Consider the following 13444-nt stretch of genomic DNA (forward strand, 5'->3'; position numbering starts at 1 on the left):
AGGAAGTATAGACAATGCAAAGGAAGGGAAAAGACAAGGCAAAGGAAGGAAAGTGCAAGGAAGTTAAGAGTAGGGATATAAAGGTAAGGGAATTGGCTAGACAATGAAAGGGAAGATTCTGGAAGGGAAACCAAAGCAACACAATAACAAGCAATGGAAAAGGCAACAAAAGACAAGTTTTGGCTCCAAAAAGGGAAAGGAAGGGAATGGAAGGGAAGAGATGGGAAGAGGAAGTAGGGCAAGTGAAGAGAAGGGAATGTAAGTGAACGGAATGAAGGTTTGAAGGCATGGTAAGGAAAGGAAAGGCAAGGGAAAATAAAGGAAGGGAAGGTATGGAAAGGAAGTCAATTTGAGCAAAATGCAAGTTAAGGAAGGCAAGGGGAGGGAAGGTAAGTTTTGGAAAATGACAGGAAAGGAATCAGCAATGTAATGCAAGGGATAAGACAAGGAAAGTTTAGTTGAGGGAAGGGAAGAGAGAAAGGTGTGGCAAAGAATAGGGAGGGGAGGGAACGTGAGTTAAGGGAAAAGGAAGGCAAAGGGAGGCAAGGCAAGGAAAGTGCATACAAAAGAATGGAAGTGAATCAGAATCTTCAAGCCAAAGCAAGGGGACAGAAGGGAAGGGAAAGTATAAGAAGGCAAAAAAGGCAATAGAAAAGGTATAGAAATGCAAGGTTAGGGAAGAAAAGGGATAAGATATTAAGGGAATAGTAGTAAAGGTAAATGAAGTGAAGGGGATAGAAGAAAAGGTAAGGGAAGTGACACAAGGTTTAAATGCATGATAATTCTAGGTAATATAATTCATTTAGTGACAATGCAATGAAATAAAAGGCAAGGCAAAGAAAAATGCAAGAAAAAAAACAAGGTAAGGCAAAGCATGGTAATGACAGAGATTGGAAAAGGAGGGAAAGGAATGGAAGTGACAGTAAGGGAAAGCAATTCAAGCAAAGTGAAAATTCAAGGCAACTCAAAACATAACATAAGACAAGGCAATGCAATGCTTCAGAAGGGAAAGGAATGGAAGGGAAGCAGGGGATCAAAGAGAAAGACAAGGCAAGATAAAGCAAGCAAAAGTAAGTAAAGGCAAAAGAAGGAATTTGAAATGGCAAGGGAAAGCAAGGAAGTCAAATCAATGCAAGATAATGCAAATCGAGGCATGACAATGCAAGGAAACAGGTGGTGGGAATAAAGGGAAGAGAAGGGAACTGAGAAGGCAATAGAAGGGAAGGAAAGAAATTTGCTAGAGTCAAGTTAAGGCAATGCAATGGAAATTAAGAGGGGGGAAGAGAATGAAAAAGAAGAGACAAAACTATTCTAGGCAAGAGCTGGGAAAGTAAAGGAAGCAAAGTGAAGTTAATGGAATGAAAGGAAGCAGATAGAAAACGAAAGAAATGGCTACGGAAGGGAATGAAATGCAAGGCATTTCCAGGCAAGGGAAATGAATGGAAAGAAAGGGAATGGAACAGAAGAAAAGAGAACAGAAAAAGCAAGGCAGGGGAAAGTGAGGGTTATGAAGGCATGAACAGGGACGGGAATAGGCAAGATAAATGCAGGCAAGGACAGTGAAGCAAAGAATAGGAAACGGAAAAGAAAAGGCAAGGCAATGCATTTTCAGAGGTGGAAGGGTATTGTAAGAGAAGACAAGACAATGCATGGGAAAAGGCAAGACAAGGCAATTGGAGAAATGGGAACGGGAATGAAGGCAAGGGAATCAAGGCAAGTGAAGGAAAGGGAAGGTACGAAAATGAAATAAGCAAGTCAAAGGAAGTGAAGGCAAGGGATGCAAAGTGAAGGGAAGGAAATGTAATTGGGGGGAATGGGAGTGAGGGGAAGTGACAATGAAAGGAATGGAAAGGAAATGTTTGACATAGCAATTCAACACATGTCAACTTAATGGAATGTGACGGGAGAGAAGAAAAGGAGGAAAGGGAAGGGAGGGAAAAAAGGCAAGGCTAGTCAAGGAAAGATAAGGGAAGGTAATGGAAGGGAACCGAATGCATGGGAAGGCAACAGGGAAGACATAGCAGAAGAAGGGGGAAAAAAGACACAGCAATGCATGATAATGAAAGGGATGAAAGGAAGTTGAATAGAAAATTCAAAGCAAGGGAAAGATAGGGAACAGAATAAGCAAGGTAAAGAAATCAAGGGGAGGGAATTGAAGAGTGGGGAAAGGAAGGGAATGAAAAAGTTAAAGCTATGTAAAGGGAGAGAATCAAAATGAAAGGAAGGGAAGGTAAGAAAATACAAGAGAATATGCAAGTGATGGAAAGGAAATGGAGGAGAAACAAGGGATTAATAAGATGTTAGGGGAATGGAAGGGAAGGGGGAAGAAAGCAAGTCAATGAAAGTGAATGAAAGATCGATGCCAAACATGTTTTAGGAATTAATGAGAAGGGAATTGACTGGAATTGAAGTGGAAATGCATAACAAGGTTACGGTAGTGTTTAGAAGGAAACAAAATGCAAGAAAGGTATGTAAAGGGAATATAAGGGAAGGGAAGGGAAGCGAAGATAAGAGAAAGGAAGTAAGGTAAAGGAAAACAAGGCAAGTTAAAAAGCATGGATAGAAAGAAAACATAAAAGAAATGACAAGGGAATGAATGGAAAAGACAGGAAGAGTGAGGCAAGGCTTCTCGGGTCATAGAAAGGGATGGTAAGGGAAAAGAAAGAAATGAATAGAAGCCAATGGTAAGGAAGGGAATGGAGGAAAAGGCAAGTCAAGGCAAGCTAAAATAAGGAAAGGGAAGATAGGCGATGGGAAAAGGAAAGACAACAAGAAAAAAGGCAAGGCAAAGTAAGGAAAGTAAGGCAAATGAAGAGAAGGGAAGGGGAAATCACAATAGAGAAAATGTGAGTATTGTTAGGGAATGGACTTGAAGGGAAGGGAAAGCAAGCAATGGAAGGCCAGAGAAAGCATGGGAGGGATTACATAGAAAAGAAAAACAAGAAATGAAGGGAATGGAAAGGCAAGTCTATGAAAGGCATGTAAACAAAGGCAAGGGAATGGAGGGAAAGCAAGAGAAGAGAAGTGAAAGGGGGAATGTAATAGAATGCTTGTGAAGAGACTGGAAGGGTAGGGAAGGGATGGAAAGGAAGAGAATGAAATGGAAGGGAAGAGAACAGAACTGACTGAAAGTTAAGGGAAGGGAAAAGGCAATGCAAGACGAGTCATCACAATGGAGTGGAAGGTGAGGGAAGGGAAACGTCAAGGCTTGTGAAGTGAAACTAGGCAAAGCAAGGTTACACTAGCCAAGGCTAGGTAAGTGAAGGGAGCAGAAGGGAAAATGTAAGGCAAAGCTAAGGAAGAAAAGCATGAAGGCAATGGAAGGTAAGGGAAAAAGGAAAGGGAAGGAAACAGAAGGGAAAGGTAATTCAAGGCAAGGAAAGGCAACACAAGAGAAGGAATCGATGGGGCAGGAAGGGAAATGAGGGAATAGACAGAAATGGAAGGGAAGAGAATGGAAAGAAAGATGTCAAAGGGAAAAGGAATAGCAAGGGAAGTCCAAGCATGGGATTGAATGGAATTGATTGGAAGGGAAATTATGAAACAGAAAAGGAGTAAGAGAAAAGGCATGGCAAAGCCAGGAAAGAGAATCGAATGAAAAATGGCAAGACCAGGCAAGGTAAGTGAGATAAAGGGAAGGCTGTGAAAGTAAAGGGAAAGGAAGGTATGGGAAAGGTAAGAATGGAGAAAAAACTTAATTGAAGGTAAGGAAAATCAAGTAAAGGAAAGAGAACAGAAACGAACAGAATGGAAGGGAATTGAAGGCAACACAAAGCAAGGCAAAATATGGACAAAAGAAGAAAACAGAAGAACGTGTAAAGGAAGGAAAGTGAATGTAAGTTAGGGAAATAAAAGGCAATAAAAGAGAAAGGAATTGAAGAAAAAGGAATGAAGTGAATCACAGGAAAACGGAAAAGCAAGGCAAGGTTAGGGTAGTCATGGCAAGGCAAGTCAAGTAAAGTAATTGAAAGAAGGGAAGGGAAGGGGAGTGAAGGGAAAAGCAAGTCAGGACATGCAATTCAATGGAATAGAAGGGAAGACAAGAGGTAGAAAGGGAAGGAGAAGAAAGGGAAGCCATGAAATGTTAATAAATGGAAATTGAAGGGAAATGGCATGGCAAGTAAAGGGAAGGGAAGGGAAGGCAAGCCAAGGAAAGGCAAGGGAATGGAAGGGAAGAAATTAGAAGGAAAAAGAATGGAAAGGAAGGTAAAGAATGGAAAGGAAGGTAAAGAATGGAAAGGGAAGGAATAGCAATGGAAGTGAGATGAAGGCAGGTTAAAAGGCATGGCAAGGCAAGGCAATGTAAGTCAATGTATGGCAAGATAAATTAAGGGAAAAAAGGGAGGGAACAGAAAAGAAAAGGTGCAAGAAAGGAAGGGAATGGAAGCACAATGAAATAGCAAGGTAATTGGTGTGAATGGGAGGGAAGCAAGCATTATGGAAAGGAAGGAAAAAGGCTAGGCAATGCAATGGAAGATAAGGGAAGGGAAAGGAAGGGAAGGAAGGCAACACTATGCAAGGGAAAAAGGCAAGGAAAGGTAATAGGAGAAGAGGGAAGGAAAAGGAAGTGAAGGAAAGACAATGCAAGCAAAAAAGTAAGGAATGAAAGGGAATGGAAGGGAAGGGAAGGAAAAGGAGGAATGCAAGGCAGATGAAAACATGGCAAGTCAAGTCAAGTGAATACAAGGAAACACAAGGGCAATATAATTTGAAACAAGTTATGACAAGGGCAGGGAAAGGAAGATGATGAAAGGGAATGAAATTGAAAGGAAGGTAATACAAGGCATTGCCAGTGAAATGGCAAGACAATTGAAAACGGAATAGAAGGATAGGAAAGGCAAGGATAGGCAATGGAAAGGAATGACTAGGAAAGGAATGAATGCAAGGTGGTGGAAGAAAGAGAAGGTAAAGGAATAGAGAAGGCAATGGAAAGAAAGGGAAGTTTAGAGAAGAGAACAAAAGAGAAAATGTCAGGAAATGCTAGAAAAGGGAAGTGAATGGAACAGAAGGGAAGAGAAGAGGAAAGGCAATGCTACAAAAGAGAACAAAGAATGAAACAGGCACGGCAAGGGAGGTTAGCTGAAAGGAAGGGAAAATAAGGTAAGGGACCAAAAACGTAAGGCAAGGGAAAAGAAAGTATATGAAGGCATTGGTAGAGAAGGAATAGGCAAAGTAAAGTTAAGCAATAATAGAGAATGGAAGGGTAGGAAAGGAGGGTACAGAAAAGTTTTGGAAATGCAAGGGAAGACCAGGGAAGGGAAAGGAAGGGAAGACAAGAAAATGCAAGGGATAATGATGGGAGATGTCATTCTGTATATGTTTCTCATACTGGTTAATAATAAAGCACTTTTGGCCAATAGGAAAAGATAGGAGGGACGAGGAGACAAGGAGGAAATAGGAAGTAGTAAGGAGGAGCCAAGATGGAGAGTCGGGAGAAAGCAGTATGCCGCCGGCTCCCCGGTAAGAGAAATACATAGAAATGGGTTAATAATTAAGACAGAGCTAGCTGATAAGAAACTAGCACCTGGCCAACAGCATAATATAAAATACAGAGTCTCTCTGTATTATTTGGGGCTGGCGCAGCGGCAGGACAAGACCAGGCGGTGGCAGGCAGAAAAACCATACTCCTTACAAATGGCGCCCACGTGGCTACTAAGAACTTCCACTTAAAGGTTAACAAAAGCTTCAAAAAGGGTTTTAAAAACAAAAGAACAAAGACAAACAAGCTTTCTTGGTAACAGCATTTTTCTTGGTTGAACTCTACTTGTGAGAGACAAGCAGATTGTGCGGCTCCTATAAGAGAGTTTACCTGACTCAACATAAGCGGCAAAAAAACGCATGGCTTTAAAAAAAACACTGCTAACAATTTATTGGTGAGTATGAGTGATGTCGATGGTGGTGACCACATCTCCAAGCTGGCAGTATGCCTGCTGGACAGCAGCGTTGACTAGGGCAGTGACCACAGCTTTCATTGCTGGCGATAAAAGTACCCACCACCATCTTTGATAACCGCGGCAGAAACAAAGACTTTCATTTTAACACTGTTGTTATTTAACAGATAAAGACTCTTGGCCAGAAAAAGATAAAGATTTACAGTAAAGACAGATTCACATTAAAAAAATGTGCTAAAAGTTTACAGTGTGTTTAAAAAAATATGTAGGCTTATAAAAAAAAAAAAGATGAAAAGCTCAGAGAGAATCTGGTTACTATATGCTATTGTGTTGTCTCTGCATTGTTTGACTGCTGAGAAAATAACAACAACTGATAAAGGAAATGCTGCTGGATTAATTCAGTTTATATATTTTAAAAATGCTTTGACTACAACATTTAAGTTCAAGGACGTTACTGAAGAAAAGGATTTCTATTTTTGTTTCCACAGAAAAGGAAAAGCTGTGGATTCCTTACAGACTAATGTAGTTTGATCAAGCCAGACCACCTGAAACAGAGTCGCTGGTGATACAACATTCAAAACAGCTTGGACAAGGCAGTCTTGCAGACTACAGCCAGGATTACTGTATCTTCTTAGGATCCCCATGACAGCGCCCGCTACCAGCAGGAAGTAGTTTGGAAAGACCGACACCCAAATTCCCAAATATTATTCATAAATGTTTGTTTTCATTTAAATGGACTTGGTTATAAATGGTTAATGATCTCAACCAATATTCTTTTTAAAGGTAAAATGGGAATTATGGTATAGATATGGATACTTTGTATTGGAATGGATATTCATTTATTGATACAATTTAAGGTCAAGTTTGTTATGTGTATATTCTTTTGTTTAGGTATTTTGTTTATATAGCTCATTTAGAAATGTAATGTATAATTTAGTACAGATTTTACATAGTTATATATAATAGTCAAAACTTATAGCTAGGTGAGTTAGGTTTTCAAGCTACACAGAGATGTATTTGAGATAGATAGACATTCTTCAAACCTTTCAAAGACCTACAGAATATGGCTTTTAAAATGTTTTAGGGTTTTTCTTGACAGTGAGGCACAATTGCTCTTGGTAATACCACCTGCACCAGAAAGGAAGATGGACATTGAAGAAACTCGTTATGGAGTATGCTTCCAATATGGCAAGACTAGCCATTTGGAGAAGGTACTGCTCTTGTCTGGACTGTTTGACTTTATGCTGTATAAACTGGACATGCAGGACCCACAGAAATGTGACTGCTGATTCAAGATGGACATTGCTACAGAGTTCCTGCTTCGTGGAAGACTCTGCGAGAAAGCTGCAGGACACAGAGAAATTTGAATGACAAACTGCCAATACAAGAAGGCAGTTTAAAGTTTCCTGCTTTGCTGAAGAGTCTGCCAGACACACTATGGCCTATGGGCTGAAGATGTAAGATTACAGAAGAACTTCAGGTGACTGACAAGGCAAGATGTCTCTGTCATTTCTAGAGTTTATATAGTATTCTTCTGTGGTCTTTGTTGGAGTTGAAAACAGATAGTTATGGTTATAGTTTTCCTAAGTTAAGCTTAAAGATAAATTATATATAGGACTTTAGACACAAAAAGATAGAATAGATGATGGAATATTTTCTTCAAATCTTGCTAAATGTTAATGGACTAAATAGTGTTAACTGTGATTCTTATTTGATAACTGTTGTGTTATATATTTTGCTATGTTAAGCTTAAAACCCTTCTTTTTATTTAGACAGAAAAGAGGAGATGATGGGAGATGTCATTCTGTATATGTTTCTCATACTGGTTAATAATAAAACACTGTTGGCCAATTGGAAAGGAAGATAGGAGGGACGAGGATAACAAGGAGGAAATAGGAAGTAGTAAGGAGGAGCCAAGATGGAGAGTCGGGAGAAAGCATTATGCTGCCAGCTCCCTGGTAAGAGAAATACATAGAAATGGGTTAATAATTAAGACAGAGCTAGCCGATAAGAAACTAGCACCTGGCCAACAGCATAATATCAAATACAGAGTCTCTGTGTATTATTTGGGGCTGGCGCGGCAGCAGGACAAGACCAGGCAGCGGCAGGCAGAAAAACCATACACCTTACAGGATAAGCCTAGTTAAGGCAAGGGGAGAAAAGGAATACAAAGGACAGGAAGGAATGTAAGGCAAGGGAAGTGAAGGGAAGTCTTGAATTGCCTTTACTTTCCCTCACCTTCCCTTTCATTCCTTTGCAATTCCTTGATTTGTGTTGCCTACTATTTATTTCCATTGCTTATGCGTAGACTTGACTTTTCCATTCCAATCAATTCACTTCCTGCCTCTTCACTTTCTCTGACTTACATTACTTTGCCTTCACATCCCTTTACTTATCATTTCCATTCCCTTCCTTTGCCTTCTTTTACTTGACATGCTTTGCTTTTAATTCCTAATCATTTCCTTCACTTCCTTTCACCTATCTTTACTTACCTACCATTTTCTTGTCTTACTTTCCTTCTCTTGACTTGCATAGCCTTTACCCTTCCATTCTCTTCCTTCACATTGTCTTACCTTGCATTGCGAACTATTCAGTTTCCTGTTCTTGACTTGCTATACATTTTCCCTTCCCTTCGTTTGCTTTACCATCCTTTCTTTCCCTTGCCTTGCTTTCCCTTCCCTTCCCCTTCCTTGACTTCCTGTCCCTCCATTCCACTAGCTTCTCTTTCCTTCCTTTGCTTTCAAATCCTTTCTTTTCCTTTTCTTTTACTTGCCCTGATTCCCCTTCCTTTCCCCTGCCTTGAATTCCAGTCCCTTCCATTCCACTACCTTCCCTTCCCTTCCCTTCTCTTCCCTCCAGTTCCCTTCATTTTTCTTTCCTTGACTTGCTGTGCTTTGTCATTTCACTTCCCACCCCAACATTCTCCTTCCCTCCTCTTCCTTTTCCTTGCCTTTTCTTTTCTTACCTTTCCCCTCCTTCACTTCCTTTTCCTCCCCTCTTCTACAATTGCTTTCCTTGCCTTTTTCCCTTGCATTTTGTTGCTTTCCGTCCCTTCCTTTCCCTTCCCTTATCTTCCCTTGCATTGCCTGGCCTTTTCCCTTCCTTTCTGTAATGTTTGCTTCCTTCCCAATTGCATCAACTACGTTGATTTTTCCTTGTGCTTCCATTCCCTTCCTTTGTTGTGCCTTGCCTTTCATAACCCCTCTCCATTTTCCCTTGACTTTGTCATGCATTGACTTACATTGCCTTGCCTTGCCATGCTTCTATTATGCTTTTTGCTTTGCTTTATGTTGTCTGTGTCAATTTTTGACACCTTCCATTTGGTTCCATTCCATAGACTAGCCTTCCTTGTTCCTGTCCCCTTCCTTCACTTCTCTCCTCTTTACTTTTTTTTGATATTTCATAGCATGATTGTCCTTCTGTTTCCTTGACTTGCTTTTTTTTTTCATTTCCTTTCCCTTTCCTTGCTACTCTTTACTTCTTTCACTTGTATTGACTAGAGTTCTTTTCCCTTCCATTCCCTTCTGTTCACTTCCATTTTCATCTGTTTACTTCCCTTCCCATCCCTTTACATGCATTCAATTTCCTTGCCTTCTATTTCCTTTCTTTATGCTTCTTTGTCTTTTTCCTTCCATTCCATTTGTTTATTTATTCATTTTTCTTCCCTTCCCTTTACTCCCCTCAGTTGTGTTTCCTGGTGTTTACTTCCATTAGCTTCTGTTCCTTTGCCATATCATTCCATTTCCATTTGCTTGTCCCTTCTCTTCCCTTATCTGCCTTTCCCTCCCCTCTGATACCAATCCATGTCCTTTTATTGCCATGCCTTGAACTGCCTGGTCACATATTGCATTTCCTGCCATTTCCTCCTCTCTTTCCTTCCTTTCATTTTCCTTCTCTTCCTGTTCCTGCCCTTCCCCTGTCTTTTATTGCATTGTGATGCCCTCCACTTGCTTTCCTTTCCTTGAATGTTCTATTTTTGTTCCTTCCCTTCATTGACTTTCTTTGTCTTGCCTTGTCTTTCCTTCCATTGCCTTTCAATTTCCCTTACATTATCTTGCCTTCCCTTTCTTACCCTTACCTACTCTCCAGTTTCATTGATTATTGTTTCTTTTTCTGACCTTTACCTAATATTTCCTTTACTATTTGCCTAATTTTACCTACTCATGCCAACACAATTATTCATTCCCCTTGCCTTGGTTATTCCAGTCTGTTCACTTCTCTTCTCTTTAATTCCCTTAACTTCCATTGCCTTCATTTGTCTGGCTTTTCCTTCCCATCCATCACCTTTTCTTGTCTTTTCCTTGACCTTCACTTGCATTCTCTTGGCTTGCCTTAATTTTCCATGCCCCCCATTACTTATATTCCCTTACCTTGACTTATCCCTTCTTTCTTTACCTGCCATTCCCTTGCCTTGCCTTGTTATTTGTCACCTTCCCTTCCCATTCCTAGTTTTGACATAGCATTTGCCTTCCTTTCCTGCCCCTTCCCTTTGCTTCCCTTCCAATCCATTGCAGGGCCAAGCCTTGCCTTTCCTTTTCTCTTCAGTTCCCTTTTCCCCTTTCTTCTCTTTTGTTATTCCACTTTTTACCTTGTCTTATGATTTCTATTCTTGCCTTGTCGTTTGCCTCTGATTCCCTTCCCTTCTCTACCTTGACTTTCTTTTTCTTGCCTTGCATTAACTTGCCTTTCAGAAAATTACCTTCCATTTCCATCTTGTGCTTTGCCTTTCCTTACCTTACTTGGCTTGCCTTGCCTTGTGTTTCATTCCCTTTTCTTCCATTTACTAGCCTAGCCTTGTATTTTCCCTTCCCTTCTTTTCACTTCCCTTCCCTTTCATCTCTACCCTCTCATTCACTTCCCTTACCTTCCCAGTGCTGACTTGAGTTTCACTTCATCATGCTTTCCTCCAATTGTCTTCCCTTCCATTCTTTTCCTTTCCCTATCCTCATCTTCACTTGTCTATCCTACACTTCCCCTCTCTTCCATTCTTTTCCATTCCATTCCATTCCTTGCATTGCCATGGCCTACCTGACCTTTCTCTTCAATAATTTTCACTTATTTCCCTTCCCTTCCATTATCTTCACATATCTTTCATTCTCTTCTCTTCCCTTCCCTTCCCTTCTCCCCTGTGCCTTTGTTTGATTTACCTTGCATTGAATCCCGTACCCTTGCCTTCCCATTTCCCTTTGATTCCATTACCTTCGATTTATTTCCCTTCTCTTGCCTTTCCTTTCATTTCTTTGTTTTCCATTGACTTTGATTCCTTTTCATTCCTTTCCCTTTCCTTCATTTGCCTTGTCTTGCTCTACATTGTCCTGCATTGCCTTTTCTTGCATTGCCTTCCCATTGCTTCCTTTTGTTCCCTAAGCCTTTCCTTTTCTGTTCCCCTCCCTTTCCTCCCCTTCTCTTCACCCGCCTTGACTTACCTTACTTTGCTTTGCCTTCTTTTCCCTTGAGTTGCCTTGCCTTTTCCCTTTCCTACCATTCTGCTTCCTTCCCTTCCCTTTGATGGGAGATGTCATTCTGTATATGTTCCTCATACTGGTTAATGAATAAAGCACTGTTGGCCAATATGAAAGCAAAATAGGTGGGACAAGGAGACAAGGAGGAAAGAGGAAGGAGTAAGCAGGAGTCAAGATGGAGAATCTGGAGAAAGCATAATGCCAGCTGGCTCCCTGTTAAGGAGACCACGTGGAAATACATAAAAATGGGTTAATTTTTAAGACATAGCTAGCCAATAAGAATCAAATAACTGGCCAACAGCATTTATATCTAATACAGTGTGTCTGTGAGTTAATTGGGACTGCCACCATGAAGAGTGAAGAGTCCAGGCTGGTCGTAAACCTTATTCCTCACAGAACTTTCCTTTCGTTGACTTCCCTTTTCTTTTCTTTTTTTTTTCTTTTTTTGACTTTCCTGTGTTTTTTCCCTTTGCTTGACTTTCCTAGCCTTGGGTTTTTCATTCCCCTTTTTTCCCTTCTTTCTTATTCTCCCCTTCCCTTCATTTCCCTGGCTTTGCCTTGATTCCCATCCCTTTCGTAGCCATGTCTTCCCTTATTTATTCCCTTCCATTCATTCCCTTCCATTTATTTCTCTCCCTTCCTTTCCTTTCCATTCTGTTCCCTTTCTTAGGATTGTCTTTTCTCTTCCTGTCCCTTCTCTTCCCTACTCTGCAATTCACTTGCATTGCTTTAACTTGCCGTCCCTGCAATTTTATTCTGTTCCATTCCATTTATCCTTCCATTTCCTTACCTTTTCTTGCATTTCTGTCACTTGATTTGCATTATATTGCCTTCCTTGCCTTCTCTTCCTTTTCAGTTCTCTTGTATGCCATGATATTCCATTCTTGGCCTTTCCTACCACTTCTGTTGCTTTCCCTTCCTTTGGCTATACTATCCTTGCCTTTCCTTCTAATGGTTTTTAGTTGCCTTGCATTTTCACTTTCTTGGCATTTCTTTCCCTTCCTCTCTCTTCCATTTACATTCCAACCTTCCCATGTCTGTCATTGCCATGCCATTCCATAGATTGCCTTGCTTTTAATTTTTACTTGCCCTGCCTTGTATTTAATTACCTTGCCATTTAAAAAGCTTTATTACAAAGCCTTGGTATACCTTTAAAACTTCCTTCCCTTTCTTTTTCTTCCCTACTCTTCCCTTCCCTTCCATTCTTTCCCTTCCCTCTTCTTCGGTAATCTTTCCCTGCTGTTTCTTTTGATTGTCTTGCCCTCCCTTCCTTTCCCTTTCATTCTTTTACCTTGGTTGTCTTGGCAATTCTCTTCCCTTCCTTTGCATACACTTCCCTTCCCTGGCCTCCCTTTACCATGCATTTTTTCTTTCCCTTGCCTTGCCTTCTCTCCTTCCTTTACTTGCATGGCCATTTGTGTTCCCTTCCCTACCCTTGCCTTGCCTTTTCCCTTGCATTGTCTTGTGTTCCCTTCTCATCACTTCCCTTGCATTGTCCTGGCTCTTTTGTTTTCTCTCCTTTTCATACATACTCTTACCTTCCTTTCCCTTGCCTTCCTTTTCCTATTTTTGCCTTGTTGTCACCTTGCTTTATCTTGCCTTTCCTTGCCATGGCATCAATCCTGTCTTCCCTTTTCTTCCTTTGCCTTCACTTTTATTCCTTTCCATTCCCTTTTCTTCTGTTTGCATACGTTGGATTGTCTTGCCCATTCCATTGCGTTGTTTTCTGTTCCCTTACTTTCCCTTCCCATATCACCCCTTTGATAATCTGGCCAATACCCTTCCCTTTATTTCCCCACTCTTCTCTTCCCCAACTTGCCTTCCATTACATTGCCTTTTTCCTACATTTGCCTTTCCTTACTCTACATTTCCTTAACTTTCCTTTTATGTTCCCTTTCTATCCATTGCCTTGTTTTGCCTTCCATACCCTTCCCTTCTCATGCCTTGAATTATGTTACCTTACATTTCTTTTGCCTCCCTTGCATTTTCCCTTCCTTTCCCTTTCCTTGACTTCCCTTCTCTTCCCTTCATGTCCCTAAACTTGCTTTGGGATAAGTTGTCTTACATTACCAACACTTGCCATGCCTTTCC

Source organism: Phodopus roborovskii, unplaced genomic scaffold (genome assembly GCF_943737965.1).
Source record: "Phodopus roborovskii unplaced genomic scaffold, PHOROB, whole genome shotgun sequence".
Classification (NCBI taxonomy): domain Eukaryota; kingdom Metazoa; phylum Chordata; class Mammalia; order Rodentia; family Cricetidae; genus Phodopus; species Phodopus roborovskii.